Source organism: Equus asinus, chromosome 14 (genome assembly GCF_041296235.1).
Source record: "Equus asinus isolate D_3611 breed Donkey chromosome 14, EquAss-T2T_v2, whole genome shotgun sequence".
Lineage (NCBI taxonomy): Eukaryota > Metazoa > Chordata > Mammalia > Perissodactyla > Equidae > Equus > Equus asinus.
The window spans coordinates 32,822,663-32,840,429 of NC_091803.1; the positions used below are offsets into that span (position 1 = coordinate 32,822,663).

The window sequence follows — 17,767 nt, forward strand, 5'->3', positions numbered from 1 at the left end:
CAAAAACCTCCTCTTCTGCGAGGTGCCCCCTGACCCTAGGCAGACCGAGGCAGGAGTCTCTTCTATGTATTACCATAGCACCCCGTTATGCTTTGGGTGGGGCCCTTATCACAGTGTTTTGTAATCTGTGGGACTTCAGGGAGGCCCCTTGTTCATCTTGTATTCACCTTTGAACCTGGTAGATAATGGTGGACCCTCAGAAACATTTATGGAATGAAATAATGAATGAATGAATGACTTAGATAAAGCAATCAATATATAGCTTAATGTGAATTCTACAGACATGTGTAGTATACATAATTTAAAGAATACCTTAAAGATACTCCTATTAAGGTTCCTTTGACAATACTTTTTATTACATCTTACTCAAGATTCATGAGTTAACGACTAACAATATCCAAAGTCCAAGATAATTGCCTAGTAATCAATGTAAAAGGCTGAGTTTGCTTTCATATTTCTATTACATTATTTCAAAGGTTTTTTTACTCTACCTTTTGTTTTCACTCTGCCTTTGTTTCCATATCTATACTGGTTCAGCCTAGAGAGACTCACCGTGGGACCTAAAGATTGAGAGGGTTTGGTAAACAAGGCATTGATGCCAAAAACCATTGTGGAAAGAGGTGACCTGAAACAAAGAGAGCACGGGTCTATGTCACACACAAATTACATGTGTGAGTATGCATGTGTGTTTACGTGAATGTGTGTATCAAAGACTTTTTTATCAGTTAAGTCTTCCTTGACCCTAACTAGACAATAATAGAAACAATAACAGAAATCAAAGAACCTCATATGTCATCATTTGGATTATATCCTGAAAACACTGAGAAGCCACTTAAGATTATTAAGCAAAGGAATGACACATTATTCTAGAAACAATACGGAAGAAGGGGTTGGAGAGACTGGAGACTAGAGCCAAGGGGACCATGTAGGAGGCTATACAGTCCACGCAAGAGATGGTGAGGAACTGAGCTAGAGGAATGGCAATGGGAACAGAGAGGCATGGAATTAGGACGTATACCATGGAGATAAAACCACCAATAACTGGTAGCATCTTGGATGTAAGAGACAAAAAAGAAAGAGCAGGCAAAGACAACTTCCCAGTCTCTGACCTGGGCAACTAGACAGATGGTAGAGCCATCTCCCAAGAGGGCAAAAAAAGGCAAAGACCACGTTTTGGGGGCAACATCCTTATTTGACAGCAGCATATATGAAATGATGTATCTTAACAGGTTAGAAAGAGGAACTTTACAACAAAATCTAGTGCATGAAATCTCTTCAAAAAAGAAGCTGGTAACATTCAGGCAATTTGGCAGAAAGGTACAATGACTCTGCCTGGAAATGAATATTAAAAACAGTTCAGATCAAAGATATTTCATGGCTTGAAACAGTGAACGGCAAGACCTAGTATAAGTTTGGGATTGGCACAGGCATATGCTTAAATGCTAATATTGAGATAAAGAGCCAAAAAGTAGGAGTATTGCTGTCCAAAAGGAACATGACAATGCAGGCTGTTCCTTCTACGTAGAAAGAAATTAAGATAGTTTTATAGTAACCAAACTTCTTCAGCCAGGACTGGCTTGAGTACCGGGCACTGAAATGGAAACAGACTGACAGTGTGTTAAGATGGAACCCTGTGAATTGTGTTTGCTTTTGCTGACGACAGAATAAACGTTCTCAGCAGAAAATAAATTTGCTCCTGAATTATAACATCAGTTGAAACACACAACTATCTATCATGGTTAGAAATGCTGTTATCCATATATATCCATAAAAGTTGACTAAGGATAGTAATATTCTATAAATAAAGAATCAACTATTATTTCCTAGAAAACGAACAAATCAGGAAATGGTTTCCAACGTTTTTATTTTCACACTAACATGAAGAGATTTTACTAAAACCAACCCTGTGAAAGAATTTATGATTTAGAAACAGACAGCATTGTGCTATGGTAATGTGAAAGGTCCAACTCAAATCCAAAATAAATCTAGATTTTAAAACTTGAGGTTAAAGCCCAGAATTCACCTAGTACACAGTAGGTGGAACAAATATTTACTGAATAAACATTTCACTATTCTTCTTACTATAATATGTCTGAAATGCACTTTATCCTAAAATCAAGCACAAGAGATGAACAACAGTTTATGATTCTATCTACATTTCTTCTGGTTGTGCTTCCTGTCTAACCTTATACTTTTTCATAATTCTAATACATTCATGTTGAGAGCTCAGACTTATTTTTCTGCATTTCTTGCTACCAATGAAAAAGTTCATTGTTCTAGGCTGAAAAGTTTGTGCTAAATACATATACGTATATTAACAAAGAATAGATGATACTCTTTGTTTTCAATTTAAAAAAAGTATATTGTTTAGCCCTACAAAAGTTTTCACTAACCAATGTACATATATTACAATTAGGAGAGAATTTTGAAAGATGTAACTAGAATACAAATGTTCATTAATAAACATAAGGGATTTTTTCCCCTGACTGATTTTTTGGCTTACTTCTCTACTTTCAAGGAACAAGAGCTCATTTTCAGGATACTAAACACAATGACTCAGTGATGGATGTGATCCAGACATTCTTAGAACTCTGTAAGGACAAGCACACAAAACACTCCAGCAAGTCCCGTTATATTCCTATACATGATAGCAACATTGTAAAATTACACATTTCCACGTATTGAAATCAAGCTTCTTGTTCTCAACCTCTAATAAACAAATATAAAGAATATAAGAAATTAATAAAGTAAGAAATATGTGGCATAGTGCAACGTGCAAGGTTTTGAAATCAGACATCTCTAGTTTTGAATTCCAGCTTTGCCAATTTTATCAGCTGTGTGTTCATAGACAAGTTACTTTACCTAAGAGGCATTTCCTCCAACATTTTCCCTCTCTCTCTCTGTCTCTCTCTTTCTTATCTAGCACATATTCAACATAAAAGGTATTCATTAATTGTTAGTTATTATTATTGTGTCCAATATATAAAAAGAGATGAGCCAATACTGAGTAGTATTACAAAAATTATGAAAAAAATTGTTTTTTCTTTTACTGAAATCAAGCCTTCTACAAACCAAGGATTTTGCCTCTCTGTTCAAATGTTCATTGAGTAGGTGTTTGTGAACAGTGCGTCCTGGCATATGTGTCAGTGAGTCTGTATAATATTTGCTGTATTGAGACTTAATAATAAGAGCTAACATTTCTAGGGTGATCATGTTGTGCCAGGAGTCATTTCAAATATTTTGTATGTTTGAATTCATTTAATCCTCATAATAATTTCATTAGTTAGATACTATTTTTATTCTCATTTTTCAGATGAGGAAACTGAGACAGAGAGAGGTTGAGGAACTTACCCAGGGTCACACAGTTGGAAAGAGGGGAGCCAGACTCCCCCCAAGCAGACCCCATGTTCTTAACCCATGGACTACTCTGCGTCTCTGAGGGGAGTGGGATGAGCAAGAATCACAGACCTATTAAAACAGTTATTAAAGAGAAAGAGCACTTGTTCACTCTTTTCTCCTTTCATTTATTCAGCTCCTCAAAAAGAAAACCAAGGAGAAGACAGCCTGGGAAAATGAAAATACCATGCTTATCTTTCATTACCACACCCAACAGTTATAGTGTTAAAGTGACTTAGCCAAATAAAGAACAACAGATTCCAATGAGCTGTTATTTTTTTCTACCCCAATAATTTACACGTGTCACTTCTCTAGAAATTAAAAATAAATTTACAGCAACTTCAGAATTCCACTTTATAATCATTTTTTAGTTAGGTCAACAGAAATTCATATGTTAGTGTGAGGGCTTGAGAAAAAGGATTGTTGAAATCTTTTGGCCATACTTCTCTTAAAATTAAATAGCCAAGAGAGACTGGGAGAATACATTTGCTGGACATAAATCCAACAAAGGACTTGTATCTTGAATATATAAAGAACTCTTAAAATTCAATAATATGAAGACAAACAACTCAATTAAAAAACAGTCAAGATTATACTTTCAGGGATCATTTCTATAGTTTGTTACTAGAGAAGTTTCTCTGAACGGGTAGAGTACCCAAAACCATGAAGAGGAGGCGCAGCCTTCTCTCCTGAGCATGAAGCCGGCTCTTGGTGTTGCTTCTGCAACTGCCATTTGCCAGTGATGATCATTCTTCTCCTCCTTTGGGAGAGTAAGACGAGGGAGGATGCTGTCTGAGTAGAAAAAATAAATAAATAAATATACAAAACAGTCAAAAGATTTGAACAAATAATTTACCAAAAAGATATGTGAATGGCTAATAAGTACATGAAAAGATGCTCAACACCATTAGTAGTCATTAGGAAAATGCAAATCAAAACCACAGTAAAATACTACTACATGCCTACTAGCAGGGCTAAAACTAAAAAGACTGATCACAAGCATTGGTGAGAAGGTAGAGTGACTGGAACACCTATACACTATCTGTAGGAATATAAAATGGTTCAACCACTTTGGAAAACAGTTTGGCAGTGTCTTTAAAAGTTAAACATACACCTACCATGCAACCTAGCCATTCCACTTGTAGGTATTCACCCAAGAGAAAAGAAGGCGTATGTCCATACAAAGGCACAAATGTCCACAGAGGCTTTATTTGCAATAGCTCCAAACTGGAAACAACCCAAATGCCTGCTACAAATTGAATAGATAAACAAATTGTGGTATACCCATACAATGGAATACCATTTGGCAATAAAAAGGGACGAAATATTGCTACTCACAACACGACTGAAGAATCCAGACCAAAACACAGTACATATTGTATTATTCCATTTATGTAAAAATCTAGAAAATGCAAACTAATCTATAGAGACAGAAAGCAGATGGGTGGTTACCTGGGGATGAGAAAGGGTGCAGAAGGACTAGAGGGAGGAATTACAAAGGGGCACGAGGAAAATCGAGGAATGACGAGAATGTTAACTATCTCTATTGTGGTGATGGTTTCATGGTGCACACATATGTCAAAATGTACTAAGTTGTATAGTTTAAATATTTGCAGTTTCTTGAGGGTCAATCATATCTCAATAAAACTTTAATTTAAAAAACTACCTTTCTTTTTACTCTTATGTTTTTTCCAAGTATTTAATAAAACATGAAACACAATTAGAAATGAAAGAGGAGAAATTACAACGGATACCACAGAAATATAAAGGATTATAAGAGATTATTATGAAAAACTATATGCCAACAAATTGGACAATCTAGAAGAAATGGATAAATTCTTAGACTCATACAACCTCACAAAACTGAATCAAGAAGAAATAGACAATCTGAGTAGACCAACCACAAGTAAAGAGATTGAAACAGTAATAAAAAAAACTCAGAAAAAATAAAAGTCCAGGACCAGAGGGCTTCTCTGGAGAATTCCACTAAACATTCAAAGAAGATTTAACACCTATCCTTCTCAAACTCTTCAAAAAAAATTGAGGATGATGGATCACTTCTTAACACATTCTATGAGGCCAACATCACCCTGATACCAAAACCAGACAAGGACAACACAAAGAAGGAAAATTACAGGCCAATATCCCTGATGAACATAGATACAAAAATTCTCAACAAAATATTGGCAAACCAAATACACAAATACATTAAAATGATCATACACCATGATCAAGTGGGATTCATATCAGGGACACAGTGATGGTTCAACATCCACAAATCAATCAATGTGACACATACACCACATTAACAAAATGAGGAATAAAAACCACATTATTATCTCAATAGATGCAGAGAAAGCATTTGACAGGATTCAACATCCATTTATGATAAAAAAAAAAACTCTCAATAAAATGGGTAGAGAAGGAAGATACTTCAATATAATAAAGTCCATATATGACAAACCCAGAGTCAACATCATACTCAATGGAGAAAAACTGAAAGCCATCCCTCTGAGAACAGGAACAAGACAAGGGTGCCCACTCTCACCACTCTTATTCAACACAGTATGGAGGTTTTGGCCAGAGCAATTCAGCAAGAAAAAGAATAAAAGGAATCCAAATAGGCAATGAAGAAGTGAAACTCTCACTGTTTGCAGATGACATGATTTTACATATAGAAAACACTAAAATATCCATTGGAAAGCTATTAGAAATAATCAACAACTACAGCAAAGTTGCAGGGTACCAAATCAACTTATAAAAATCAGCTGCCTTTCTATACTCTAATAATGAACTAACAGAAAGAGAACTCAAGAAAACAATCCCATTCACAATCACAACAAAAAGAATAAAATATCTAGGAATAAATTTAACCAAGGGGTGAAAGACCTATACAATGAAAACTGTAAGACATTACTGAAAGAAATCGATGATGACACAAAGAAGTGGAAAGATATTCCATGTACACGGATTGGAAAAATAAACATAGTTAAAATGTCCATAGTACCTCAAGCAATCTAAAGATTCAATGCAATTCATCCCAGTAACATTCTTCACAGAACAAAGAACCCTAAAATTCATATGGGGCAATGAAAGACCCCAAATAGCTAAAGCAACCCTGAGAAAAAAGAACAAAGCTGGAGGCATCAGAATCCCTGACTCCAAAATAAACTACAAATAAGCTACAAAGCTATAGTAATTGAAACAGCACAGTACAGGTACAAAACAAATTCTGATCAACGGAACAGAATTTAAAGCCCAGAAAGAAAACCAAACATCTATAGACAGCTAATCTTTGACAAAGCAGCCAAGAACATACAATGGAGAAAGGAAAGTCTCTTAATAAACAGTGTTGGGAAGACGGGACAGCCACATGCAAAAGAATGAAAGTAGATATCAGAAGATTTAACATTGCTAAGATGGCAGTACTACCCAAACCGATCAACAGATTCCACTCAATCCCTATCAGGTCCCAGCAGTCTCCTTTACAGACATTGACAAGCTGATTCTAAAATTCCCATGGGAATGCAAGAGACCCACAAGAACCAAAACAATCTTGAAAAAGAAGAACAAAGTAGTAGGGCTCACTCTTCCCAACTTCAGTAAAAAAGTGAAAAGATAGCCCACAGAATAGGAGAAAAAACTTGCAAATAATATATCTACAACAGATTGTATCAAAAATATATGAAGAACGATTACAACTCAACAATAAAAAGACAACCCAATTCAAAACTGGGCAAAAGAGCTGAATAGATATTTCTCCAAAGAATACATAGAAATGGCTAACAGCAAATGAAAAGATGCTCAACATCACTAGCCATCAGGAAAATGCAAATCAAAACCATAATGAGATGCTATTTACACACACTAGAATGGCTATAATCAAAAAGACAGATAATAGCAAGTGTTGACAAAGATCTGGAGAACCTGGAACCTTTGTACACTGCTGGTGGTTACAATGGTGCAGCCACTTTGGAAAATAGTCTGTCAATATCTCAAAATGTGAAATGTAGAGTTACTATATGACACAGCTATCCTACTCCTATGTATTGACCCAAAAGAAATGAAAATACATGTCCATGAAAAAACTTGTATGTTAATGTTCATAGCAGCACTACTTGTTAATAGCCAAAAAGTGCAAACAATGCAAATTTTCATCAACTGATGAATGGATAAATAAATGTGGTATATCCATACAATGGACTATCATTTGGTCATAAAAAGGAATAAAGTACTGATACCTGCTACAACATGGACACACCTTAAAAACGTTATAGTAAGTGAAAGAAGTCAGTCACAAAAGGCACATTATTATGATTCCATTCATACGAAAGTCTAGAGTAGGAAATTCTAAAAAAAGAGAAAGTGGTAATGGTTGCTTGGGGCTGGGGGAGAGAGGATAGGGAAATAGTAGGGCAATAGCTAAAGAGTATGGGATTTTTTTTGAGGTGATGAAAATGTCCTAAAACTGACTGTGGTGATGGTTGCATGTATCTGTAAATATACTAAAAACCACTGAATTGTACACGTTAAATAAGTGAATTGTATGGTATACGAATTACAATCAGGCACCAGATAATGATGTTTCATCAAGGATGGATCTTATATACAACAGTGGTCCCAGAAGATCAGTGCCATATAGCCTAGGTGTGTAGTAGGCTACACCATCTCGGTTTCTGTAAGTATACTCTATGGTGGTCCCATGACGACAAAATCGCCTAATGACGCATTTCTCAGAATGTATCCCCATCATTAAGCTAAGCATGACTATATCTCAATGAAACTGTTTCCCCCAAAAATCTGCTCTTCCTGTTTTTATTTTTCACATATGAGTTTAACAAACTTTTTTTAACTTGGAGAAGAGGAGATACTACATGCAAGTACATTATTAAAAGTGGGAAGATATGCATAGCCTCGAGTCTGATAATAACACGCGGAGACAGGAACCCAGGTTCCCATTCTGGCTCATTGAACACAGAGGCAAAGAGCTTGACAAACCTCAAATTGCAGTGAAGGGAGAGCATCATTTTATTAATGCACACAGAGTACCCGGAACTATACTGATAAGCCAAAAGTGATATTTCATTTGGTATCCTCTACTAAATAAGCCACATAAACATAGTACATTTTAGAGACAGAATCTTTTTTTTTTTTTTAAAGATTGGCACCTGGGCTAACAACTTGTTGCCAATCTTCCCTTTTTTTTTTTTTTTAAAGATTGGCACCTGGGCTAACAACTGTTGCCAATCTTTTTTTTTTTCTGCTTTATTTCCCCAAACCCCCGCCCCCCATACACAGTTGTATATCTTAGCTGCAGGTCCTTCTAGTTGTGGGATATGGGACACTGCCTCAACGTGGCCTGATGAGCGGTGCCATGTCCGCGCCCAGGATCCGAACCGTGGGCCGCCGCAGCGGAGCGCGCGAACTTAACCACTCCACCAGGGAGCCGACCTCGTAGAGACAGAATCTTAAAGTGCGCAGCTCTAAAAGCAGATGCCTCCGAGCCTCCCTTTTCTCATCTGTAAGGATAAGTCCTTCGCTTGTAGGTGGTTGTGAGGATTACGTGAGATCATGTGTGCAATGCCCTTGGCACACTCCACAGCACATGGTAAGCACTCAATAAACGTGAGTTATCATTATTACGGTATATACAGTAACCAAGCTATAATAAAAGGCTTGAGCTAGTGGAAAGGTAATTTCTATCCTGTATCTGCTTAAGAAAGTGTGGCAACACTTAAAACTATTTCTAGGGGCCGGCCCTGTGGCCGAGTGATTAAGTTCTTGCACTCCGCTGTGGCGGCCCAGGGTTTCGTGGGTTCGGATCCTGGGTGTGGACACGGCACCAGTCATCAGGCCATGTTGAGGCAGCGTCCCACAAGCCACAACTGGAAGGACCTGCAACTAAGATATATAACTATGTACCGGGGGCATTTGGGGAAGATAAAGCAGGAAAAAAAAAAAAAAAAAAAAGATTGGCAACAGTTGTTAGCTGAGGTGCCAATCTTTAAAAAAAAAAAAAAGCAAAACTATTTCTATCCCACATGATTTAAATATTTTTAAAAGTTAGTAAACACTAAAAACTCATCTAGCTAGAATGACTTATTCTCTGGAGTATAGATAACAGATGTTACTTATTTAATTTTGAAAACAGGAAAAAGTCATATCATAGGCAGATTAAGACATATATATTTTTTTTTGAGGAAGAATAGCCCTGAGCTAACATCCAAAGCCAAGCCCCCTCTTTTTGCTGAGGAAGACTGGCCCTGAGTTAATATCCATGCCCATCTTCCTCGACTTTATATGTGGGACGCCTGCTCCAGCATGGCTTGATAAGCGGCGCTAGGTCTGCACCTGGGATCTGAACCAGGAAACCGGAGGCCGTCAAAATGAAGCACGTGAACTTAACTGCTACACCACCGGGCTGGCCCTAGCTTAAGCCATATTTTTGGAGGATATATTTAGGTTAAGGGGAACAATTTGATTTATCAAATCTCCAAATGGTGCGGGGCTGGCCCCGTGGCCGAGTGGTTAAGTTCGCGCGCTCCGCTGCAGGCGGCCCAGTGTTTCGTTGGTTCGAATCCTGGGCGCGGACATGGCACTGCTCTTCAGACCACGCTGAGGCAGCGTCCCACATGCCACAACTAGAAGAACCCACAACGAAGAATACACAACTATGTACCGGGGGGCTTTGGGGAGAAAAAGGAAAAAATAAAATCTTAAAAAAAAAAAAAAATCTCCAAATGGTGCAATAAACAGCAGGCCGATACATTTTTTGAAGGAGGACATGCTCTCTACAGTAATGGTCATGACCATGGAATTTTAACAATGCTCTGGAATTCCAGGACTCAGTCGTTCAGCCAAGCGTTTTGAAATCTGGCTTCACGAATTCTTGATCAAGCCACTCTTCTTCCTTGTAACAGTCACAGGAATCTTAAACACCCAGGTAAAGCAAAACCACATGCTCACAGGAAGTCATTTATTTTCTTCCACAGCTCTGCTGAGGCTTAAATGAGAAAGCTCAGGGGGACAAAATTCAAAAGCTAAAATGTTTAATTATCACATCGTTCAGCCCTCATTGGCCTCTCCTTCCTCTTTTTCCTTTCATCTCTTGTATCCATTATGTTTCTACTGAATCTTGTATAATGTCTGAGGCTATGAATCTTTGGATTTCTTAATAAATGCGTGTCATTTTTTCAAACTACTGATACAATCAGGTTTTTAATTTCCTCAGCCAGGTAAGAGTTAAATCTTTAATCCTTGTAGGAAGATACACGAAGAATCATCACATAACTGTGGGCATATACAGCCTGCCCTGTCTTCGATGCTCCTTATGGAAGAAGGAAGAACACCCTCGGGAACAAGATTATCTGCGAAGATCACCATGAAGTTACTGAAGAAAGGTCAATGGAAGGCTTGGATGAAATTCACCATCAGAAAAAGGCGGAAGTTTTCCTGGATCAGGATTTGTCTCATCAATGAGACGACGGAGGTCCAGGGGAGATTCTGTTCACTTTCTGAGAAACAGTTTTCCCCAGGGCTTCTTTCAGGTGCCCGCGCAAAGGCTGGCAGCAGCAAGAATGACAGTGACAACAGCAACAGTCTGAAAATTGAGCAAAATTTCCATGTTATCAGAGATGAGGCCACATCACAATAATGCACGACTATGAGGAAGGAGAACTCTGTCCTAGGTGAAAGGACAATAAGGGCTCCTTCTCATCTGGGCTTGAAAAGGCCACATCTGAAATGTTGTACAGATGTAAAAAAAAGCTTCACATCCTACTAGTGATGCTGCTTGATTAATTTTATAAGCTGAAGCCGACTCTTGTATCTAGTGAAAATGTCTGTAAACAGTGTGCACTGGTATTGCTGGCAAAGGTAAACGTGCTATCAAAAGCACGTAATGATACTACCAGGTGAAGTCCACCAAGCCAGTCACCTTCATGGTAGTATTTCCAAGGGAACCAAGGAAGCAGGAAGGCTACTGCATAGAATCGGGCACCACACAAAACAAAACTGTGATGCCTGGAACAGCAGTCGGCCTCAGAGTTGCTGTGAAAACACCCAGTCAGGTCAGTAAGAGCCTTTCAGATCATCAAAATTATCCAGGAGGGGCCAGTCCCACGGCCGCGTGGTTAAGTCCTCGCGCTCCGCTTCAGTGGCCCAGGATTTCGCCAGTTGGGATCCTGGGCTCGGACATGGTGCCGCTCATCAGGCCATGCTGAGGCGGCATCCCACATGCCACAACTAGAAGGACCCACAACTAAAATATACAACTATGTACTGGGGGGAATTGGGGAGAAAAAGCAGAAAAAAAGATTGGCAACAGTTGTTAGCTCAGGTGCCAATCTTTAAAAAAAAATTATCTAGGAGAAGAAAACTCACAGGATTATTTTAGTGTAGTTTATACTGATGAAAATAACCCCTGAATTTACTTGATGTGAATTAACCAAAGCTGATCAGTAAAAAGAAAAAAAAAAAGCTCACTGCTTTTAGAACCAGCAGGGGGCGTACGTGCTGAAATATTACTAATAACCACAGCTAATACTCGCCAAAAAGCCAACGTAAACATCCACTTGGTTTAGGCAGTGTACAAGCGATCACATGAATTATTTCACTGTCTTTCAAGCAATGTATGAAGCAGGTACTATTCTTATCCCTACCTTACAAATGAGGAAACTGAGGGCCAGAGAAGTTAAGCAACTTACCTAGCTAATAAATGATGGAGCCAGGGTCTGAGCCCAGGCGGCCGGAAAGCACCCAGCGTCTGTGCTTTCAGTCATCATGCTGGACCGCCTCCCCACCGGGCACACAGGGCCAGGCCTCTGCAAAGAGCGATGGCCTGCCTGTCTACCATGGCACAGTTGTACATAATTTCCCTAGGAAAGGTTAAAATATCAACGTTTGCTATCTCAAAATGGCAAAACTACTTATTAGACCAAGCATGTTGTTGTTGGTAACAAACGAGTGACATTATAAAGCATAATAGTGTTTAAGATCACGAACTCGATCCATCCTGACCATCTAATTGGTACCGAATTACGGTACAATTTGTGAATACCCATTCGACCTTTCAAAACATAGAATATCTTAAAAATAATTCTAACTGTTCCACGTAAGTGAATTTTCCAAATAACCAAATTTTCCACATAACCAAATCTTACCCTTGAAACTCTAAAACTTTTATGTTTTAAGTTTTTGATCTGATTCAGTAAGATTGTGGACACCTGGACAGATATTCCAGTAAGGCAGGGGCAAAAGAGGAAAATCACGGTGTTATCTTAAAACCATATCTTAAAACCAATCTTTTACAAATCTCTCTTTGCCCTCAAACCAAAGATCTTGGATGTGAATAACCTTTTCTTGATAACTCTTTCAGCTGTGTGAAGAATATGCTCTTCAGAACATCACAATAATGCACAACTATGAGGAAGGAGAACTCTGTCCTAGGTGAAAGGACCATAAGGGCTCCTTCTCACCTGGGCTTGAAAAGGCCACATCTGAAATGTTGTACAGATGTAAAAAAAGCTTCACATAGTAGAAATTGAAGACAGAATTTAGCATTTGTCTCTAACGTTATCATAGAATATGCCCAAGCAATGGGTTTGATACTTAAAAGTACCACTTTCCATGCAAAGGAATTCTTTTTTTTGTTTAAAAAAGAAAAAGGAAATGGTTAAAATTCACTGTTTGCATACAATAGCTGATGGGTGGCAAAATTCCACTGCAGACTAGTTAATTTTAGTTAAATAAGTCTAAAACCATTAGCTGTGAATATGTAACCAGATTTAACGTTTTACTTTCTTATTCATACACTCAGTAATTTTTGAGATGTTGCCAGGAACCCTAACTTGGACAGAGTACAACTCTACTTGAATATATGTTTAATATCTCTTTTAACTTATAAAAGTGAGATTTACCCAAGAGTTTGGACATGCTTAACTAGGGGCCAAGGAGATGGGTTTATGGCATTATTTCCCTTCCTTCTTGGAAGGGCGCAACAGAAAAGGAACAATAAGGTGGCATCCTTTAGCTAAAGTCAGAGAGAAGGAACGAAGCGAGCCCTTCATCTTAGTATAAAGTCCACTCAGTAGTACAGGCTCGCACGGGAAGATTTGCTCTTGATCTTCTCCTGACAGACTGTGTAACTTTGGGCCAAAAAACATACCTAAGATGCATCTAGAAATCACACATTCTGGTCCTTGCTCTGATGTAGATGTCCCTCTTAAATCTGGCCTGTTGCCTTACCCTTTCAGTGACTCGATTTCCCCAACTGAAAACAGGAAAAGGTTCACCAGGTAAGAGGTAGGTATACATCATCTTCCTTTTAATCTTGACTATGGTTTTAAGATAACATCGTGATTTTCCTCTTTTGTCCCTGCCTTACTGGAATATCTGTCCAGGTGTCCACAATCTTACTGAATCAGAAAACAGACAAATATTCAGATAACTGGAGAGATGTTACTTGCTTAAATAATCCTTGGGAATTAAGCAGGCACCGCAGTCTGTATTACTCAATTTCTCAGGGAAGCAGAGGGCCAGTTAGAAGCGGGGAGTGGGCATTTGGCTCAAATGATCAAATTACCTAAGTCCCTGAGTTTCACTTTGCATCTAGTAGATACAAGAAGGATTCTAATGCTACAGGAAGTAGGGCCCTAGAATTATCAAAAGGGCTTATGAAACCCATATGCAGACTGTCAACAAAATAAAGAATATTTTGCCCGTCTGTGCACTAGTAGTCTTAAAATGTTTGTAGATTCTGCTGTAATGATAAAACATAAATCTGAATTTTTTTTTTTTTATCATTATGCAGTGCTCAAACACTTGAAAAATACAAGTACTATTATGGAGAGGCCAGCCAACATTTTCGGCTTTAAAGGTAATTCTGAGATTTGAAAAAGCTGGGAATGAGTGGTGAAGACCTCACTCGAGGGAGTTGCTTTCACCATGAGAAGGAAGACGGAGGCTGGAGGTCACTGGGATTCTAAGAGGGCCCAAAAGAAGGGAGTCAGTAGAACCAAAAGCCAAGATACAAATTTAGCCCACCAAAATCTAGACACTCTTCTTTTCCTTAGTTCTATTTCAGGCATGCTAAAACAAGAAGTATGCCACATCTTCTGAAATGATCTATCATTAAGTCAGAAGGTAGGTATTATAAACTTAGAATTTTGCAAAGAGTCATAAACTCGCTGAGTTGAGCTCAAATTTTGCTTTTTGCTGGGAAAGATTTGCCCTGAGCTAACATCTGTTGCTAATGTTCCTCTCATTTTGTTTTTTTTCCCCCTCCCCAAAGCTCCAGTATGTAGTTGTATATTCTAGTTCTAAGTCCTTCTAGCTCTTCTGTGCGAGCCACAGCCACAGCATGGCTACTGAAAGATGAGTGGTGTGGTTCCGTGTCCAGGAACCAAACCTGGGCCGAAAGTGGAGGGCACCGAACTTTAACCACTAGACCATCAGGGCTGCTCTTGCTGAGTTGAGCTCAAGTTTTTAAAAAAGAATTTGAGTTAAGCACCCACCCTGTCTGAAACACGTGAATATAAGGTTTTAATAACATTATGAAAAGCTCTATAGCCTGAACTTCTCTTTGTTTATATATATTGAGGGGGAAGTAAAATATTCCTTATTTCCATCTGCAAAAGGAACTATCAATATTTTGCTTTAGTTTATTGCCATCATAATAAATACTTCTTTCAGTAAGCATCAAACTGAAAATCACCAGTCACAATTTTTTTTCATTTCTTTTTTTTTGAGGAAGATTAGCCCTGAGCTAACTGCTGCCAATCCTCCTCTTTTTGCTGAGGAAGACTGGCCCTGAGCTAACATCCACGTCCATCTTCCTCTACTTTATATGTGGGACACCTACCACAGCATGGCATGCCAAGTGGTGCCATGTCCGCACCCGGGACCTGAACCAGTGAACCCTGGGCCTCCAAAGCAGAATGTGCGCACTTAACCGCTGCATCACTGGGCCAGCCCCACCAGTCACAATTTTTTTTTAAGTCACCACTACTTTCTAAAAACACTCCTTACCTGATTTTACTATAGCAACAAAACACAAAAGATCAAGAACATTATCTCTTTAAATGCAGGGACAAAGGACTTCTGAAACTCGTTCTTCTGTACCATAAAATGTTTTATACAGAAGAGTTTAAAAGTAGCAAAATGGTGTAATGATTAGGCTGGGCAGGTGAACTAAATACCAGTGAATTATTAAATGAAAACCTGAAACCCTCCTTTTAGAATCAACTTGGGTGGTTATTCATTAACCTACTACTAAATCAAATAATATTAATGTTGCTGAAGAGGCTGCTTATGATTGCTTCTAAGCTACAACTAAAACTCTCAAAGGATGACCGAGACCTGTCAAAGCAGGGCTGAAAACTAACATGTCTTTTTCAATACAATTTCTGTTCAAGATTTTTCCAGGGAAAAAAAAATTTCCCCAAATAGTGTCTTTAAAAAGAACCCACTAGGGGCTGGCCTTGGTGGTGCAGCAGTCAAGTTCGCACATTCTGCTTCAGTGGCCCAGGGTTCACCAGTTCAGATCCTGGATGTGGACCTATGCATCGCTTGGCAAGCCATGCTGGGGCAGGTGTTCCACATATAAAGTAGAGGAAGATGGGCACGGATGTTAGCTCAGGGCCAGTCTTCCTCAGCAAAAAGAGGAGGATTGGCAGCAGATGTTAGCTCAGGGCTAATCTTCCTCAAAAAAAAAAAAAAAACCCCACTAATATGAAAAGGCTTAAAGCCTGTTTGGGGGGGGAGGGTATGGTTTTGACATTTTAAATTACCAATAATTTCAATTCTTTGGATCTTCCTCTCTTTTTGAGAATGTTAAAGAATGTTTCAATGCACTTTCCCATTTGATTTGGAGTCAAAATGAGCTATTTAATATCCTTATAAGTATGGCACCAGAAAAAAATGTACATATATATTTAAATGAGCTATTTGCCATGGAGAAAAAAGTCAGCACTTTCCACCTTGCAGATCAGCAACTATGGAAGATGAGTCTCTTGAAGGTCAGATGCATGATTCTAGCCCTTCATCTTCTGCAAATCGACATCAGCAAATCTGAAATCCCATCATCTCTCTTTCCAGAGAGCTCTATCTGTAGTGACTTATTTTTAAATTAAGACAGTTGGTTTGAAGTTGTTTTCTTTTGGCTCTGGACTAATATCTCCACCTGAATATTGACAACTAGGGCAGTAGACGCTTTATAGTGGACCTAGTTTTCTCCCGTTTTAACCTAGCAATAAAATGTAGATCAGTAGCATTTTGTCTTTTAGTACACCTGGATTCAGAAGAAAGGGATTTGTGATTTTACCATTCCCCTTTTAGTATGATTATTACTTTCCAACACCTTTATTCCTTTTACATTTATCGGCTGGCATTCTACTTTAAGAGAGAGCCCTGCTGTCTTCTATTAGCTGTACCTTTACCTTCACATCAAGGTTGAAAACACGGACGTTCTGGTTTGTCACCCTATTTAAGAGTTTCCGTGTTTTGTCTGCATGATGATGGTAAAAGCTGCAACCCACGAGCAGCGGTTACCGTCCCGTCTGTGGGGAAAAGCGTTCACCGCCCTGCCGGTCATCAAAGGCTAGAGCTGCCTTCGTTCTCTTCTCTCCAGGTACAACGTCATGACCTACATTCTTAACTTGCGGTCTATGAACCTTTTAGAAATTGCACGCAGAAATGCTTGCAATTTTTCTTTTCTAAGGAGATAGGTTCAACTGCATCCCTCCCCGTCCCCAGATTCTCAGGTACGTCTGGGGCCCGCCGTTTTTAGGGTGAACGAGTACAACTCCCAGAGGATTGGAGGTGAGGGCTCAGATGTCAAGGAGAAAACTGCTAACAGCCCTAAACTCCTCACCCACCACTGATTTCCCGGCGTCAACGAGATCAAATGTGGGAGTCAGAAGACCCGAAGGGGCCGGCGGGGCAGCGGACCTCGCGCTCCCGGCACCCTTCGCGCCCCGCGCCCGCACGAAGGACGCCCCACGACAACATCCCACTGCTCCGAGGCCGGGCTCCCGCCCCTCACGATCGCGCAACCTGTCCACTGGCCGGCCGCCCGACACCCACCACAAGCGCCGCGGAGGCCACCACCTCCAAGACCCAGCGTTCGCAGCGCACTCCCAGAAACTACCCAACGCAGGAGAGGGCGGGGCCTTCGGCCGCACCCCTTCGCCGTTCCCCGCCTCCTTTGTTTCTTCCGGATCCGCCATTGGCTGCTTGCCCCCGAGACCGGGCGAACCCGCGGGCCTGCATTGAGACGCGATTGGACGACGTCGCTGCCGCTCGGCCGGCAGCCCGCTCTCCATTGGTCGAGGCGCCGCCGGGGGTTTGAATCGCAGCCCCGGCCGGGGAGGGT

General features: G+C 39.7%; 1 non-coding gene across 1 annotated transcript; it reads left to right on the forward strand.

Moving 5' to 3' along the window:
- Nucleotides 1-3,982: 3,982 nt before the first annotated feature.
- On the forward strand, nt 3,983-4,197 carry LOC123277062 (small nucleolar RNA U3). Its single transcript, XR_006513735.2, has one exon. It is a non-coding gene; the product is annotated as a small nucleolar RNA U3 (small nucleolar RNA).
- The last annotated feature ends 13,570 nt before the right edge of the window (nt 4,198-17,767 follow it).